The sequence below is a fragment of the Ascaphus truei genome, chromosome 4 (assembly GCF_040206685.1).
Source record: "Ascaphus truei isolate aAscTru1 chromosome 4, aAscTru1.hap1, whole genome shotgun sequence".
NCBI classification, from domain to species: Eukaryota; Metazoa; Chordata; class Amphibia; order Anura; family Ascaphidae; genus Ascaphus; species Ascaphus truei.
In genome coordinates, this window is record NC_134486.1 from 124,652,773 (window position 1) to 124,668,949 (window position 16,177).

Genomic DNA, 16,177 nt, shown 5'->3' on the forward strand with positions numbered 1-16,177 from the left:
TGTGGACTGCATTATGTAATAATCTAAAATGAAAAGAAAAAGCGCACAGAGAGGCAATTTCAATAAAAGAAAGCGGTACTTTATGTAAAAAAAAAAAAACAAGTCACAAAACTTACAATAAAAAACGTTCAGATCTCCCAGTTCAACTTCAGCAAGTGGATAGTCCCACACACAAGGGGGGTACGTTGAGCAGTGACCTCAAAACTGAGGCAAAGTCCCGGTGAATAGGCGGAGCAGCCACAACTGCAAACACAGGCAGCTGATCATGGCGTCCTTGTGGGGGAGTGCAGGATGACGGTGTCCGTCGTCACGGTCTCAGGCGTCACGCAGTTCTGAACGCAAACTCTATCTCTACGCGGTTCGTGTTCATTTAACACTTCATCAAGGGGTGAGTGAGTACTCCTGGAGGGGGTGTATTTATACCACTAGAGTAATTAAAAACAGGTGGGCATTCTTCCAGTAATTAACACTACCCTATTCTATATCAGGTAAGTATTGGTAACACAGACATCAAAAATAAAAACACAATCCAAATGCAATATGCATTATAAGAAAAGTTAATAACACAAGTAGATTAGAGCGCAGGAAACATGCAGGTACATGATGAGAGAGCTGATATGTAGAAAGGAGCAGATGAGTGGACAATGAGAGCCTTGAAGGTAAGGAGTTGAACTTTGTAGGTGATCCAAAACATTTCAACTTTATTTCATATAGTGCTTGTCTCTCAATGGGACTCTAATCGTTTTACAGTTACAGTATAGTGCACAGTACACAGTAATTTTTTACACACTGTCCTTGTCCCTAACAATCTTATAATCTATGTTTTTGGTGGCGGAGGTCCAGGGAGATAAAGTTACTTGCCCAATTTCACATGGAGCTGACACTGGGAATTGAACCCTGCACTCAAACTCAGGGATGTTTATAAATTCAGTCTCTTTATTCACTGAGTCATTTCTTCAGCTCAAAGTTGATGGGAAGCGAGGAGGTTTAAGCAGGAGATCAGCAGGGACTGTTTTGGGAGACAGGGTTCTTATTTTGTGTCTTGCGTGAGTTATTGGAAAAACAAATTAGTTATAATTTAAGGGTAGTACATAATACACTGATGGTAGTAAGTCCGAACTGTTTGTTCTCTTTACAATTCCTTATCTCTCCTGCAGCTTAATACTCCTCCCATGATCAATGGGGTCAAAGGTAAAACACTAAAAGTAAATGAAAAAGCGCACAGAGAGGCAATTTCAATAAAAGAAAGCGGCACTTTATGTATGTAAGGGGGTCACCCCCGGTTCCCATGATCTTCCTTTGCCCCCTGCCTTACCCCTGGGGCAGTGGGGGAAGGGGGCGGCGACTTCTCCCGGCGGGAACCGCCCTCTTGGTTGTGGCGCAAGGTTCGCCCATGCGCAGTAAAGATCGCGCACGCGATCCCCATAGAAAAGAGCAGTACCAAGAACTACAATTCCCAGCAGCCTCTGGGGACTGCACTTTCACCCTTGTCACAGGCAGCATTGAAGCCAATAGAGCTGGCAGATTCTCATGCTGCAGAGTTGCAACAATGTTGTGTGCAGACAGGGTTTTTGTCAGTGGAGCTGGGGAGCAGAAGGGGAAGGAAGGGTGCAGGGAGCAAGTGCAGCTCCTGCATCGAGTAAGGTCCCCCACATCACAAGTAAGGCCCCAACTCCCCACCAGGTTAGTGGGTAAGTGCTGAGGGACGGCCCAAGATAGGGACGCTGCCCTTAGTGCGTGTGAGTGCTGTCTTGTCAGGGTCATGGCTGGCACTGCTATGAGGCCTGACAAGAAGGCATAGTGTTAGCGTGCAGCAAGTTTGCTGTACGCACTCCGCAGGTTGCAGTGCGTGGCTATGAGTGCTAGGTCTTAGTTAGTCAGGACTGGGAAGTGTTAGGGGAGGGGGGGCAGACTATTAACCCCTGTAGGCCCCTAGGAGTTTCCCCCTAAGCCATCAAGGTTGCTGTGCTGTAGGGACGGCCTATAGTACAGTATTGTCCCTGTAGTTATAAGAGTCAGTTAGGGACTCAGCGGGCGGTGCGCCTCCGTGCAGCGAGGTGGGCGCAGTTCATCGGTGCGGCTGCAGCAGTCCTCCGGGTGGGATCATCCGGGAGGTGGTTCCGGTGTTCTTCGGTCGCCGGATCCTTTGTGAAGCCAGTTGAGGATCCACGCACAGGAGTGCTCGCGCAGGTACTTTATGTCAACAAGTGCACCAACGGGCCCTTAGTTTAATAGTGACTGCGCAGTCACCCATATCTTATTTCTCTACAAGAGTGCGGGACATTGGGTGTGGATCCTATGGACACGGGGTGGGATTATCCTGTGTTGGGGAAGCGTACTGTGAGACGCATTAGTTAGTGTCTCCTCCCGAGAGGGACACCCGTCATTCTGTGCATGTTTATGGAGTGTTATGTTTCCTTAAGTAAACAGTATTGGTTATCATACTTAAGGTGTGTGAGTATTGTATGTGTCCTGCGAGGAACAATTCCTGCTCTGCTAGGAACCATCGCAGGTGGAGGCGCTGCACCGAGTACCGTGTTACTCTTAATATAATTACCCAGGTTCCCCGTGGCGGAGGCTCAGCCCTCCTGCGAGCCAACAGGTAAAGCACTACACCGGGTAACACCGTATGTTCTCCGCACCCACACTAGATCTGCGATTGGTGGGGGGAATACCCATTACATTTGGAGGCGCTGCTGAGAGAGACCTGGGGTGCCCTGTTCCATTTTTTTTTAAAATTGTCCAATATATTTTTCACCATGTTTGTAAAGTCCGGACACGAGGTCCTTGCCTGGGCTTTGAGGCAATGTATGGAACCCGGCCGGGTGGTGGCGGTAGGAGGCCTTCCCGCAACTACACCCGCAGTCGTGGTTCAGTACTATATGCGTAGAATTCCTGGGTGGCAGTGTGCATGTGTCTTAGATGAAGAACAGGATCCCACGTCCACATGGAAAACCATACTTTTTGTGGCAATCCTCACTGCTGATATATGCTTGGCAGAGGCACCGTCCGCCCTGTGTATGCCCGGGGGCCCGTCTGAGGGGTACCCCCTAGTCTATGCTGACCCAGCCAAATGGCGTCTCCCGCCAAAGCAGGAGAGCGTACGTGCTGCTGACTGCCAGCCTGCACAGGAAAGTATTGCAATAATCTGTCCGGGTTCGGCGCGAAAATCAGAGCCCCTCCCCTGTGATGTGAGTGACTCAGCGCAGAACCAGAACCGCTCCTTGAAAGAGTGTGTTGCCCCTTCTTCAGATTCCACCAATGGGAGCAAGCACTGTGTTCTTCAACCATACAGTGATGCAGTAATAGACTCTTTGTTCTCTGAGGATGAGATAGACTGTCAGGACATACACCCTAATGTATATGTGACCTGGCGAGCGCCAGGAATAGATGTCCTTGTGCTAATGTGCCCCTGCCTGCAAGAAGCCTATGACGAGGGAGCCGACATGTCCCAGTTACCGCTAGACTTCAAGACGACTGAGGTAGGCGGAGAACCGAGTATACAGTGCTTTAGTCCCACCTGTGACTGTCATAGAGGCGCACTGGCGTGGGAGCCCGAATGTGAATGCTGCGGTGTACGGTTCTTGACGCCTATTACACCCCAGGCTACGGAGCCAGTTGAGAAAGAAGCGGGGAAGCCTGACCCCTCTGCAAAAGTGAGGGACATTGCTAATCAGTCTGTCCTAATTCCAGAGGCCTCAGTGGATCCGTCCAACACCATGTTACAGAAACGGTTCCAGACCCTCTCAAAGGGGACGTCTTAGTGGTAGAGCAGGAACCACAGAGCCCAGACCAGCCGATGCCGGAATCACAGGGTAAGGTGTCTATACCCCCATCTTCTTTTAGTGATTCCAGTGACCAACCGCTCGTGGTGATGCACCTGCCGGCGGACCACTCTAGTGAAATCATCGAACCAATTATTTTGGCGGATACAGAGCCTGCTGTGGGCCCGTGGGCCCTGGAGGAGATATATCCCAATGTTGCGGACCCTGCTGTGGGCCCGTGTGTCCTACAATGGACAGCCCGGCCTACTACGATGGTACCATCGGTCCTAAGCTTGGGACCTGTACCTAACGAAGACGAGGGTGAGTCGACTGCCCCAGGGGTGTCGGGTGTGAGCCTCCAGGTGACCGCGGAGCACGGTAGCTCCTTAAGTCTGGTCACCAGGGTGAATGGCTCCACTCTGCATCGCGTCCTGGCGGAGGTGTCCTCCTTAGATGGTAGCTGTCCACTGGTGCGAGTGGACCCATACCTACCTGCCCGTGTTACAGATGAAGAGGAACCCATCGCAAGCCCGTGGAGTGGTGAGGAACCTCCCTACTTCCCACCGGCTCCTGGTCTGAGTGTGAGCCCGTGCGCTTCGACATCAGTGGTCCCAGGACTGGGATCCAACGTTCCCGAGGTTCCAGCAAGTAAATGGACTGTCCCAGAAGTGCCGGGGACAGGTCCCGATACAGCCGAGGTGGGAACTAACAGCGTCCCCGAGGACCTGTTGGCCACTGGGAATCACCGCAGTGGTAAGGTATCTACCCTTTACCCCCTGCCAGGTGAAACAGAGACTTTGAGGAAAGAGACATTGTCCATTGCTCGCTTCCCAGTGGAAGCCTCGCCAGTGTGGAGGGACAAAGACTGTGTGGAGAAGGACTCAGGGAAAGTGGCCTCCGTTACGCCCAAAAAGGAGCGCATCATTCACCATGTAGTGGACCGCGGGAAAGGTCCTGGCCTCCTGGCCTACCGCATCCATGCCGCGGATGGCCGGATAAAGGCCTGGTTGAGAGACATTGTACTATTCCTTCCACCAGGGGGAGGAAGAAGTACGGAACTGGTGACTGTTACCCCAGAGCGTGCTCTCCAAGAGATTTTTCTGGGGGAGGCTCACGGACGCAAAAGTGAGGTACCCCCACATGATCAGTTAGGGGCACCCCACAAATGGTCTCAGCAAGCAGCTAACACTCAGCTGGCCTCGAGTATTACTGTGTGTGATATGCCATGTATCAGTGATGTTACAGTCAATATGTTACGTTGTACCGTTTATGCAATGCATTTTTATTGTGTAACTTTCTGTAATGTGACGCTGTTCTCCAAGCGGGGACGTTGGTATTTTCACCAGGGGGAGAGTGTAAGGGGGTCACCCCCGGTTCCCATGATCTTCCTTTGCCCCCTACCTTACCCCTGGGGCAGTGGGGCAAGGGGGCGGCGACTTCTCCCGGCGGGCACCGCCCACTTGGTTGTGGCGCGAGCTTCGCCCATGCACAGTAAAGATCACGCACGCGGTCCCCATAGAAAAGAGCTGTACCAAGAACTACAATTCCCAGCAGCCTCTGGGGATTGTATTTTCACCCTTGTCACAGGCAGCATTGAAGCCAATAGAGCTGGCAGATTCTCATGCTGCAGAGTTGCAACAATGGTGTGTGCAGACAGGGTTTTTGTCAGTTGGAGCTGGGGAGCAGAAGGGGAAGGAAGGGTGCAGGGAGCAAGTGCAGCTCCTGCATCGAGTAAGGTCCTCCACATCCCAAGTAAGGCCCCAACTCCCCACCAGGTTAGTGGGTAAGTGCTGAAGGACGGCCCAAGATAGGGACGCTGCCCTTAGTGCGTGTGAGTGCTGTCTTGTCAGGGTCATGGCTGGCACTGCTATGAGGCCTGACAAGAAGGCATAGTGTTAGCGTGCAGCAAGTTTGCTGTACGCACTCCGCAGGTTGCAGTGCGTGGCTACGAGTGCTAGGTCTTAGTTAGTCAGAACTGTGAAGAGTTAGGGGAGGGGGGCAGACTATTAACCCCTGTAGGCCCCTAGGAGTTTCCCCCTAAGCCATCAAGGTTGCTGTGCTGTAGGGACGGCCTATAGTACAGTATTGTCCCTGTAGTTATAAGAGTCAGTTAGGGACTCAGCGGGCGCTGCGCCTCCGTGCAGCGAGGTGGGCGCAGTTCATCGGTGCGGCTGCAGCAGTCCTCCGGGTGGGATCATCCGGGAGGTGGTTCCAGTGTTCTTCGGTCGCCGGATCCTTTGTGAAGCCAGTTGAGGATCCACGCACAGGAGTGCTCGCGCAGGTACTTTATGTCAACAAGTGCACCAACGGGTCCTTAGTTTAATAGTGACTGCGCAGTCACCCATATCTTATCTCTCTACAAGAGTGCGGGACATTGGGTGTGGATCCTATGGACACGGGGTGGGATCATCCTGTGTTGGGGAAGCGTCCTGTGAGATGCATTAGTTAGTGTCTCCTCCCGAGAGGGACACCCATCATTCTGTGCATGTTTATGGAGTGTTATGTTTCCTTAAGTAAACAGTATTGGTTATCATACTTAAGGTGTGTGAGTATTGTATGTGTCCTGCGAGGAACAATTCCTGCTCTGCTAGGAACCATCGCAGGTGGAGGCGCTGCACCGAGTACCGTGTTACTCTTAATATAATTGCCCAGGTTCCCCGTGGCGGAGGCTCAGCCCTCCTGCGAGCCAACAGGTAAAGCACTACACCGGGTAACACCGTATGTTCTCCGCACCCACACTAGATCTGCGATTGGGGGGGGGGGGAATACCCGTTACATGTAAAATAATAACAAGTCACAAAACTTACAATAAAAAAGGTTCAGATCTCCCAGTCAGGTCACAAATGTAAACTTCAGCAAGTGGATAGTCCCACACACAAGGGGGGACCAGTAACCTCAAAACTGAGACAAAGTCCCGGTGAATAGGCAGAGCAGCCACAACTGCAATGGCAGGCAGCTGATCACGGCATCCTCGTGGGGGAGTGCAGGATGCCGGGTCCGTCGTCACGGTCTCAGGCGTCACGCAGTACTGAACGCAAACACTGCCTCTACGCGGTTCGTGTTGATTTAACACTTCATCAGGGGGTGAGTGAGTACTCCTGGAGAGGGTGTATTTATACCTCTCCAGTAATTAAAACCAGGTGGGCATTCTTCCAGTAATTAACCACTACCCTGTTCTATATCAGGTAAGTATTGGTAATACAGACATCAAAAACAAAAACAAAATCCAAATGCAATATTCCATTGGCATTATACCACAAGTTAATAACACAAATAGAGTAAACAATACCTCATAACTCATGTTCAAGTGAAGTAACCCTTATCTGCATTGCATTGAGGCATTTGAATTCCTCCATATAAATGAGTGTAATAAATCAGTGTAGTATTTAATCTATAGAGAAAATTCCAAAATACCAAATGCATTTAAAAATAGGTGCTCATAGTATATGCTACACTGACCATGATTTTAAACAGATTTCCAATTGATTCAACCAAGAAATATTTACATCGAAACAACCAGTGTTGTCAGGACATTAATTACCCTCTATTAGGTGTATTCAAAACCCTGTATCTCACAACAACCAATGTTGTCAAACATCACAGACTATACAGTATAAGCACTGTGTTCAAGTCCTGTATAGTTCCCAGGATAACGTTACAAACTTATAGTCGATCATAGTCTATACTCAATATTTTTTATATTAATCAATGTTGAATATTTAAGAGATATTTTTTTCTCATAGCCATCATAATAGGACATTAGCAGTATATTAAACACAGGATATAGTTCCTCTTATGAATGTGTTATTAAATAATTGGAAACCTCAAACAAATGAGGGATACAAAATAACCATATCCAACAAACAGTATTTGGATAAAAAAATATGGTATCAGGACATAATAACAATCATCTGTTCCTTAGCAGGTCTTATAATTATTTAAATACAACCTCAGATGAACAACAACACATGACATATTACACCGTGTCATGATTTATTTAACAAAAATAAAGCCAAAATGGAGAAGCCATGTGTGAAAAACTAAGTACACCCTTACTGCTTCCAGAGGAATTAAGATGCTAAGTAGCAGACAGGTTCTGCTAATCAAATTCCCTTGATTAACTGATCATCAGCAAGTGTGATCAACTCTATAAAAGTCGAAGTTTTAGCAGTTTGCTGGTCTGGAGCATTAACACAATGCCAAGGAGGAAAGACATCAGCAATGATCTTAGAGAAGCAATTGTTGCTGCCCATCAATCTGGGAAGGGTTATTGTCACGCCTGTATGCCCGCAGACCAAGCTAGACCCCAGTACTGAAGTGGGAACGGTATGATACCACACACCCACAGCAGTGGAGCAAGCCCGGAGTGTGGTATAGCGTTGCTGGGCCTGTTGGAAGAGTTGTTAGTGTATCCTTGCAACGCTTGGGGAATGTCCGTGAGAATAGTCGTGTCCGTTTGCCAATGTTCAGGGATCCAGAGGGTAGAATCATCAGAGGGCAAGCCAGGTCCTAGGAAGCCAGAGGTCAGCGGAGTCGTATGCGGAGCAGGGTTCAAAGGGATACCAGAGAGCAGAGTAGTCCAGGGTAAGCAGGGGTCAAAGCCAGGGAAATCCAAAGTAACACAGGAGCAGGTGATCACAGGACCACAGAGGGAGCACAGCATAGGTCAGGTACAGACAGGGAAACAGGAACTATGCAGAGCGAGGAAGAGGTGGACAGACGGATTATAAAGGAAGGTGCACCAATGACAGAGAGGGGAGGAGTAGAGAGAGAAGTGGGTCTATTTTGATCTGGTTTAAAACTGATTGGCTGGCGAAGCCGGCCAATTCAGTTGAACAGCAATTCTACTTGTTGCCAAGTGGAACAAAGAAAACCAGTCAAACAAATATATAAATGAAACCAACAAGTGCACTTAAAACAGAAGGGTTAATTCAAAAGAACCCATGAAGGGGGATTATGAGCAGAGCACCCCGCCTAACGCCCACTGGGAGGCAAACTCTGAAACCGTCCCAGTGGACTCGGCGTACGAATACTCTGCCCGAATACGGGAGTGCACGAGCGCCTGGAACATGACCACGATGTTCGTTGGGGCCCCCCCCCCCCCTCCAAACACTGCTTCCTGGTTCTACAAATGGCTACCTTAGCCAATGCCAGGAGCAGGTTGACTGAATTGACCTGTGCAGGGGGATGTCCTCTTACCTCTCCTGCACCGTTGGTCTGGGACCCGCTCTCCTCCCCGGCTACTGCGTGCCGCCGTCGGTGAAGATCAGGAACGAAGAAGTGAAACGGCGCTACTGCGCATGTCTGAAGAAATGAAGCTCCCGGATGTTCTTCTGAAAAACTTTATTGACCACAACACAAGGGCTACACCGCAATCTCCCCCTCTACGCGTTTCACCCTTACAGATAGGGCTTCGTCTCCGAGACACTGGGCACCCAAAAATAAAAAGATGAGGGGAAAAATGCAGCCAGAACTGCAGGAGAAGGCTCCTCAAGGTGGATAAGAGGGGCTGCAGTCTGGCGCAGTTCAAATAAATGTAATACACGGACTCCCGCTCGCCAGAGAAGGAACAGGCGGCGGGGGAGTCCGTGAAATGTGCCAAATACTCTCCTGTGCTGAGTGCACTGTGGAGGACTCTCCAACTCAAATCCCCGGCGGGACGGGGAACCAAACCTGAATAGAGTTCCTTCCACCAGGGTCTCTCGCCCTCGTTCGCAGGAAATACCCGCCTCCAGATAGTATCGGGGCGGGTGACAAGGGCGAGGTAGTGCACTATATGGAGCACTAGAGAATACAGGACTTTCCTCGGCATGCCGCAGAAACATGCCGGGGACATATCCCCCAACCTGCTGAGGTTGGGGGGAGAGAGGAGCCCGAGGGGGTTGCCATGGCTTTGGTTCCACGCAAAGATCCGGAGAGCTGAAGTTGATAGGTTGACAAGGCTCTCCGGTCTGCAATACCCCCTCAATGAAGGTGTGTGAGTCGGGGTGGATGGCATCTTTAATCTCCCGGATCAAACGATGAGGGACGCGGGCAGTACGCAGACCCATACAGGGTGCAAGCACCTCTGCCCTTACCCAGTCTCGCTGCTCATAGTCCACGAGATCCCCGACTCTGGTCACCTGCGCCAGGATTAGCAGGCGGCAAATAGAGGGTGAATCCAACATCCGAGCCCCCACTGCCGGATTATACAGCAGGGGCTCGGCGAGGAAATCAACCCCCACCGCCTGTTCCTTCCTGGTCGCGGAGACCAGTTTCCAGGCCTTAAGTAAGTCCCGGTAGTATGCCGGCAGCTCCGAGAGGTCTCTACCTAAACCCTCGGGCCTGATGATAAACAGTTACCGGTCATACCTCATATTGCACAGCTGGCGAAAGAAACTGGTTTCCAGCTGGCACCACTGCGGAGACGGATCTGCGAATAGGTATCTCTGCAGGTATTGGAGGCGGAAAGTGTGTAACTGGGAGCGGACACACACCACTCCCTGTCCACCCTCCTCCAAAGGAAGGCACGCAACTCCCGCAGAGACCCAATGCTTCCCCACCCAGAGAAAATCCATCAACCTCCTCTGGTTCTTGAAGGTAGAAAAAACAGGATATTCAGCGCTCGTGCTGTATGATGGTGTGAATGATCCCTTTGCAGCATGTACATAAAGCGTCTCCCCAGAAACTCTCAAATCTAGGTGAACCCCCCTTAAAAAGGGGGGAGGGCACCCTGAAATACAAGATAATAAAAAATGCACAAATGCGCACCAGGGATTAGTGGAAGGTAATTTATTAAAAATACACACAAACTCTCAGGGGATACAACCCCACCTCAGAACAGCTGTGCAGCTGGACGGCTAAGTACTACCCAGGAGAACACCTGATGGTGACTAAACCCTAAGCTGCACAGTATACAAATACAGTAAAATTTATATAAAAACACATGAAAGAAAAAAACAAACATGAAAACAACCTATCAACAGATTTGTATAGAAACCGCCATAAGGTTGGGAACTGGCAAGGGGAAACGGACACTCACACTGAGACAGTCAGCAGACTCGCGGTGGCTGCACAGGATCTGGATCTCAGCACCGCGGAGATGGAAAAAAACGCTGCTGTCTCCTGCAGGCTCCGTCTCAGCTTACCAGCATACACGCGCAGGATGACCTGTCGTGACCTTTACGCGTTTCGTACCACCTCCTGACGAAGTACTTGGAGGAGTGTCCGTTTCCCCTTGCCAGTTCCCAACCTTATGGCGGTTTCTATACAAATCTGTTGATAGGTTGTTTTCATGTTTGTTTTTTTCTTTCATGTGTTTTTATATAAATTTTACTGTATTTGTATACTGTGCAGCTTAGGGTTTAGTCACCATCAGGTGTTCTCCTGGGTAGTACTTAGCCGTCCAGCTGCACAGCTGTTCTGAGGTGGGGTTGGATCCCCTCAGAGTTTGTGTGTATTTTTAATAAATTACCTTCCACTACTCCTCTGGTTCTTGTTGATAAATTCGGGGGTCGGACCCATGGCTATCAGCCGGTGCCATAGCTGACTGGCCACCAGCTGGTTGATCACCAGGGTTCTTCCCCTGAGGGAAAGCATTCTTGACAGATACACCCAAGACCCCAGACGAGCAATGACTTGTTCCTCAAGATCACTGAAGTTTTCTGGGGCCGGGTTCTCCGCAGCAGACAGGTAGACTCCCAGATATTTGAGAGTATCGCTCCCCCACGAGACATTACGAAACGTGGGGGGCAAAGAGTCAACCTGTAAGGTACACACCAAAATGCCGGAGCACTTGGACCAGTTCATCCGAGCAGAAGAGGCCGCGGTGTAGACCTCAAAGCATGCTTGCGCCCGCTCTAGATCATCTAGGTCCTGGGCCACGAGGAGCACGTCATCAGCATAAGCCGACAGGACTACCCACATGTCGGGCTCCCGCAGCACCAGCCCGGTAAACCTCCTCCTCAGTAGGCAGAGGAAGGGCTCAATGGCCAGCGCGTACAGTTGCCCAGACAGGGGGCACCCTTGACGTACTCCCCGACCAAACACAAAAGGTGCCGTCAGGGACCAAATGATCTTCATCAGACACTCTGCAGAGGCGTACAGCATCTGGAGAAAGCCCACAAAATGTGGGCCAAAGCCAAACTCCCGCAGGATCTGCATGAGGTAACGGTGATCCACCCTGTCAAACGCCTTCTCCTGATTTAGGGACAGGAGGGCGAGTGACAGACCAGTCCTCTGCGCGTGATGTAGCAGGTCCCGGACCAGAAAAATGTTGTCATGAATACTCCGGCCCGGGACAGTATAGGACTGGTCGGGGTGAATCACTGACTTGAGCCTCAGCGAGAGCGCTTTGGCTATGATCTTATAGTCCGTGCTTAGCAGTGAGACTGGTCACCAGTTAGAGATCTGGCGGAGATCCCCCTTCTTCGGCAGCAAAGACAGTATTGCCCACCGACACGAAAGGGGCATCTCACCGGTCTCCAGGGCTTCGGCCAGGACCTCGGTGAAATCAGGTCCCAGCATCTCCCAGAAAAACCGGAAGAACTCCACAGTCAGCCCGTCTAGCCCCGGCGTTTTTCCGCGGGACATGAGACTGAGGGCTTCAGAGAGCTCGGCCAGAGTCAAAGGTAACTCAAGCCGCTCCCTTCCACCCTTGCCGACCGTGGGAAGCCCCTCCCATAAGACCCTGCATGCGTCTGGCTGGATGGACTCCGGAGAGAAAAGGTTTACGTAGAATCTCCGGGTTCTGTCCCGGATGCTCTCCGGGTCAGTCAGAGGGGTACCGTCTTCTGCTAGCAAGCAGGTGATATGTTTACGGTTTCCCCTCTTTTTCTCCAGCGCGTAGAAGAGGCGCGACCCGCGACCCATCTCCCGAAGGAAGTGGATGCGGGATCGCACATACGCCCCCCCAGCTCTCCGATCTTCCAAGTCCCGGAGAGCGCACTTCCTCTCCACGTACGCACACTGCAGGTATTGGTCTCCTGCCACAGACAGCCGCTTCTCGAGATCGAGCACCTCTTCCCTAAGGGCCTCGATCTCAGCATCGTGCCGCCTGCTGGCACCTTTGGTGTACTCCTGACAAACGAGGCGCAGATGAACCTTGCCCACGTCCCACCACTGCTCTAACGTGGCAAAGTCTGATCTGTAACCTCTCCAGGCCATCCAAAAGTCTGAGACCGACGTTGCAAACCCCTTGTCTTCCAACAACATATTGTTGAAGTGCCAATAGGCGGCCGAGGGCGCTGCTGGTAGTAGCACCACCGTCATGGACGCACAATTGTGGTCCGAAAACGGCGCCAGCCTAATGGTACTGGACTGGGCTCGCGACAGGCTGTGGCTGGATATATACAGCCTGTCGATCCGGGACCAGGACATCCGTTCACCCCTAAACACCCTAACATGGGTGAACTCAGTGGATGCCTCGGGATGTTGTTCTTGCCAGACGTCTACCAAGGAGTAGCGGGTGATGGCCTCCCGCAAGGCCGACGCAGACCACTGGTGTGGCTCCGGGCCATTCCGGTCTTTCAGAGCCTCGAGGGTGCAGTTGAAATCACCCCCGAGCACCACGTGTTCGTCCGCGTCGACTGTCTCCAGGTATTCAGACATTCTGACGAAGAACTGCCTTCTCAGGGGTCCGGTGGCAGGAGCATACACGTTCAAGAAATTAAACGTGTAGTCCTCGTGCCAGACCCTGAGATGCAAAAGGCGACCTGGAACAACAGTTTTGGCAAGCAGTAGCTCTGGTTGAAAGGACTCAGAGAACAGGGTCACCACCCGACTAGATGACAAAGTGAGGTGGCTGAAAAAGACCTTGCCTTGCCACTCCAAATGCCAGCTAGCTTCAGCCTCTGGAGTGGTATGGGTTTCCTGCAGGAAGCTCACAGAATACTTTCCCTTCTGTAAAATGGAGAGTACCTGGAACCTGCGAATCCCGTCCTTACTGCCATTCACGTTAAGCGTACCGATGCTCAAAGCCATTGGTAGTCAAGAGTTTTGCTTTCCACAGGCGCTCAGGGTGCTACACCCCGAGAAACCTTTATGTGGTCTCGCATTAATTTATGAAATTTCAGGACACGAAGATGGATAGGCCCAGAGATTTTGGCTTTGTGGTTAGCCCTGATGTATACTAAGAGAGAGTGGAGAATGACCGAGGCATCCTTCCACCTTCCAAGGGCCAACTGCACCTTCGTGGTTCCGTGTTTGCAGAGGGTATCCTCCAGGAAACCATCTAGCTCCTGGGCAGGGATAATGGGGGTCAAAGAGTCCACCGCCTCCGCGGTGCCAGAGGACTCCTCACTGAGCCCCAACTCCCCGAGCTCCTCTTGACTTAAAACTGAAGACCCCCGCCCATCCCTGCGGGGGCCTTTCTCCACCTTAGAGTGGGTCCCCTCCTCGGTGTTTCCACAAGGGGGTCCACTATATCCTCCACATCCAACCCCGGGGTGGGATGTTCAGGGTAGCTGGTGGCGGTATGGCGGAGGTAGCGGTCTCCCTAGTGTCCTCGGGGGCCAACGAGGCACACAGTGCCCTCCTGGTCTCCTCTACTGCCATGCGAACAAACGGGATACCACGGGGATTCGCATTAAGCACGGGAGGGCACTTTTCAGCAAGTACCTCATAGGGAGGGTCCAGCCCAGCAGTCGCCTCCAACAAAGTGCCCGACTAAAACTCCTCACCAGGAGAGCTCACATCTGGCATCTCCCAGATGCAAAATGAATTGCACGCTAAAACACCCACACCCACACCCGCCTCCCCCGCTCCATCCTCCAAACCCCCAACCACGGGGGTCAGCCCTAGCCCATCCCCTTCTTCCGGTGACACAAACCAGGGCTCAGCCTCAGGTGTGCCACCCGAAGGCGGCACAGCCGGAGGGGGATCCTGGCTGACCTCCGAGTCCCCGAAGACAACTGCGTCCGGCGCGGCAGATTCACCGAAACACAAGTCCCCGGGAGATGTTCTCCAACTGGGAGGGGTGTTGGAAGGCTCCCCAACGTCCATTTCTAGGGGCAAAGCCTCATGTTGTTGAGCACTTTGATCTTCCACCCCAGGGACGCCGGGTACCTCCTCCTGCATTCCCTCCAGATCTTCGAGGGGGGGGAATGCATATTTTTGGGGTCCGGCTCACACTGGCTAATCCTAATCTGTGGGCCCTGTACGGTGCTTACATTGGGGGTAGGGTGCACCTGGGGGGAGACAGCGACAACAGAGGGTGACTTCTTCAGGGTGACTCTTTTCTTCTCCCTCTTTTTCCTGGGGAGAAGTGCAGACGTCACCGCCCGAGATGGGGCAGCGACATCTCCTGCGGTCCCAGGGGGGACCTGGGCCCCCGAGGGCTCCACTTCGGTGGGCGCAGCAGCACAGGGTGTCTCCTCCTGGGGGGGGACAGTGACAACAGAGGGTGGCCGCTCCAGGGCGACCCCCTCACCCTCTCTCCGCTCCCCGGGGAGAGGTGCATATGTCACCGCTCGAGACGGGGCAGCAACATCTCCTGCGGTCCCAGGGGGGACCTGGGCCCCCGAGGGCTCCGCCGCGGTGGGCACAGCGGCACAGAGTGTGTCTTCACCTGGGGGGACAGTGTTAACAGAGGGTGGCCGCTCCAGGGCGACCCCCTCACCCTCTCTCCGCTCCCTGGGGAGAGGTGCAGATGTCACTGCTCGAGACGGGGCAGCAACATCTCCTGCGGTCCCGGGGGGACCTGGTCCATCGAGGGCTCCGCCGCGATGGGCACAGCGGCACAGGGTGTCCTCTCCCGGGGGGAGATAGAGACAGCAGAGGGTGGCCGCTCCAAGGCGACCCCCTCCCTCCGCTCCCCGGGGAGAGATGCAGACGCCACTGCTCGAGACGGGGCAGTGACATCTCCTGCAGTCCCAGGGGTCCTAGGGGTCTTAGAGGTCTTAGGGGTGACCTGGGCCCTCGAGGGTCCCGCTGTGGTGGGCATAGATGTCACTGTTCAAGATGGGACAGCAACATCTCCTGCGGTCCCAGGGGGGACCTGGGCCCCCGAGGGACCCGCTTTGGCGGGCACAGCGGCACCAGGTGTCTTGGCAGAGGGAGGGGCGGGTGCAGGAGCTGGGGTGGGTCCTCTGTTCCCTTTGGGGCAACTCCTACGAGTATGCCCCAGCTCCTTGCACAGATAGCACCTAACCCCCTCTGTGCCATAGTAAACTGTATATTGAATGCCCTCGTAGGGCACCCCAAAGGACCCCTCCACAGATTCTGTACTCCCCAGCGTACGAATGAAGAAAACGCCCCTCCCATACATCTTGCTGGCCGCCACCACAGCAGAGGGACCCACAACGTCTGCCACAGCCCTTACATAGATCTCCATGCTTAGGCCAGGTGACATTGGGCACCTCACCCCAAGATTCCTGCTCACACAGGGCGTGGCCCCAGCATTATTGTTGCTGGGGTCAACGCCTGCAGCCGCCACC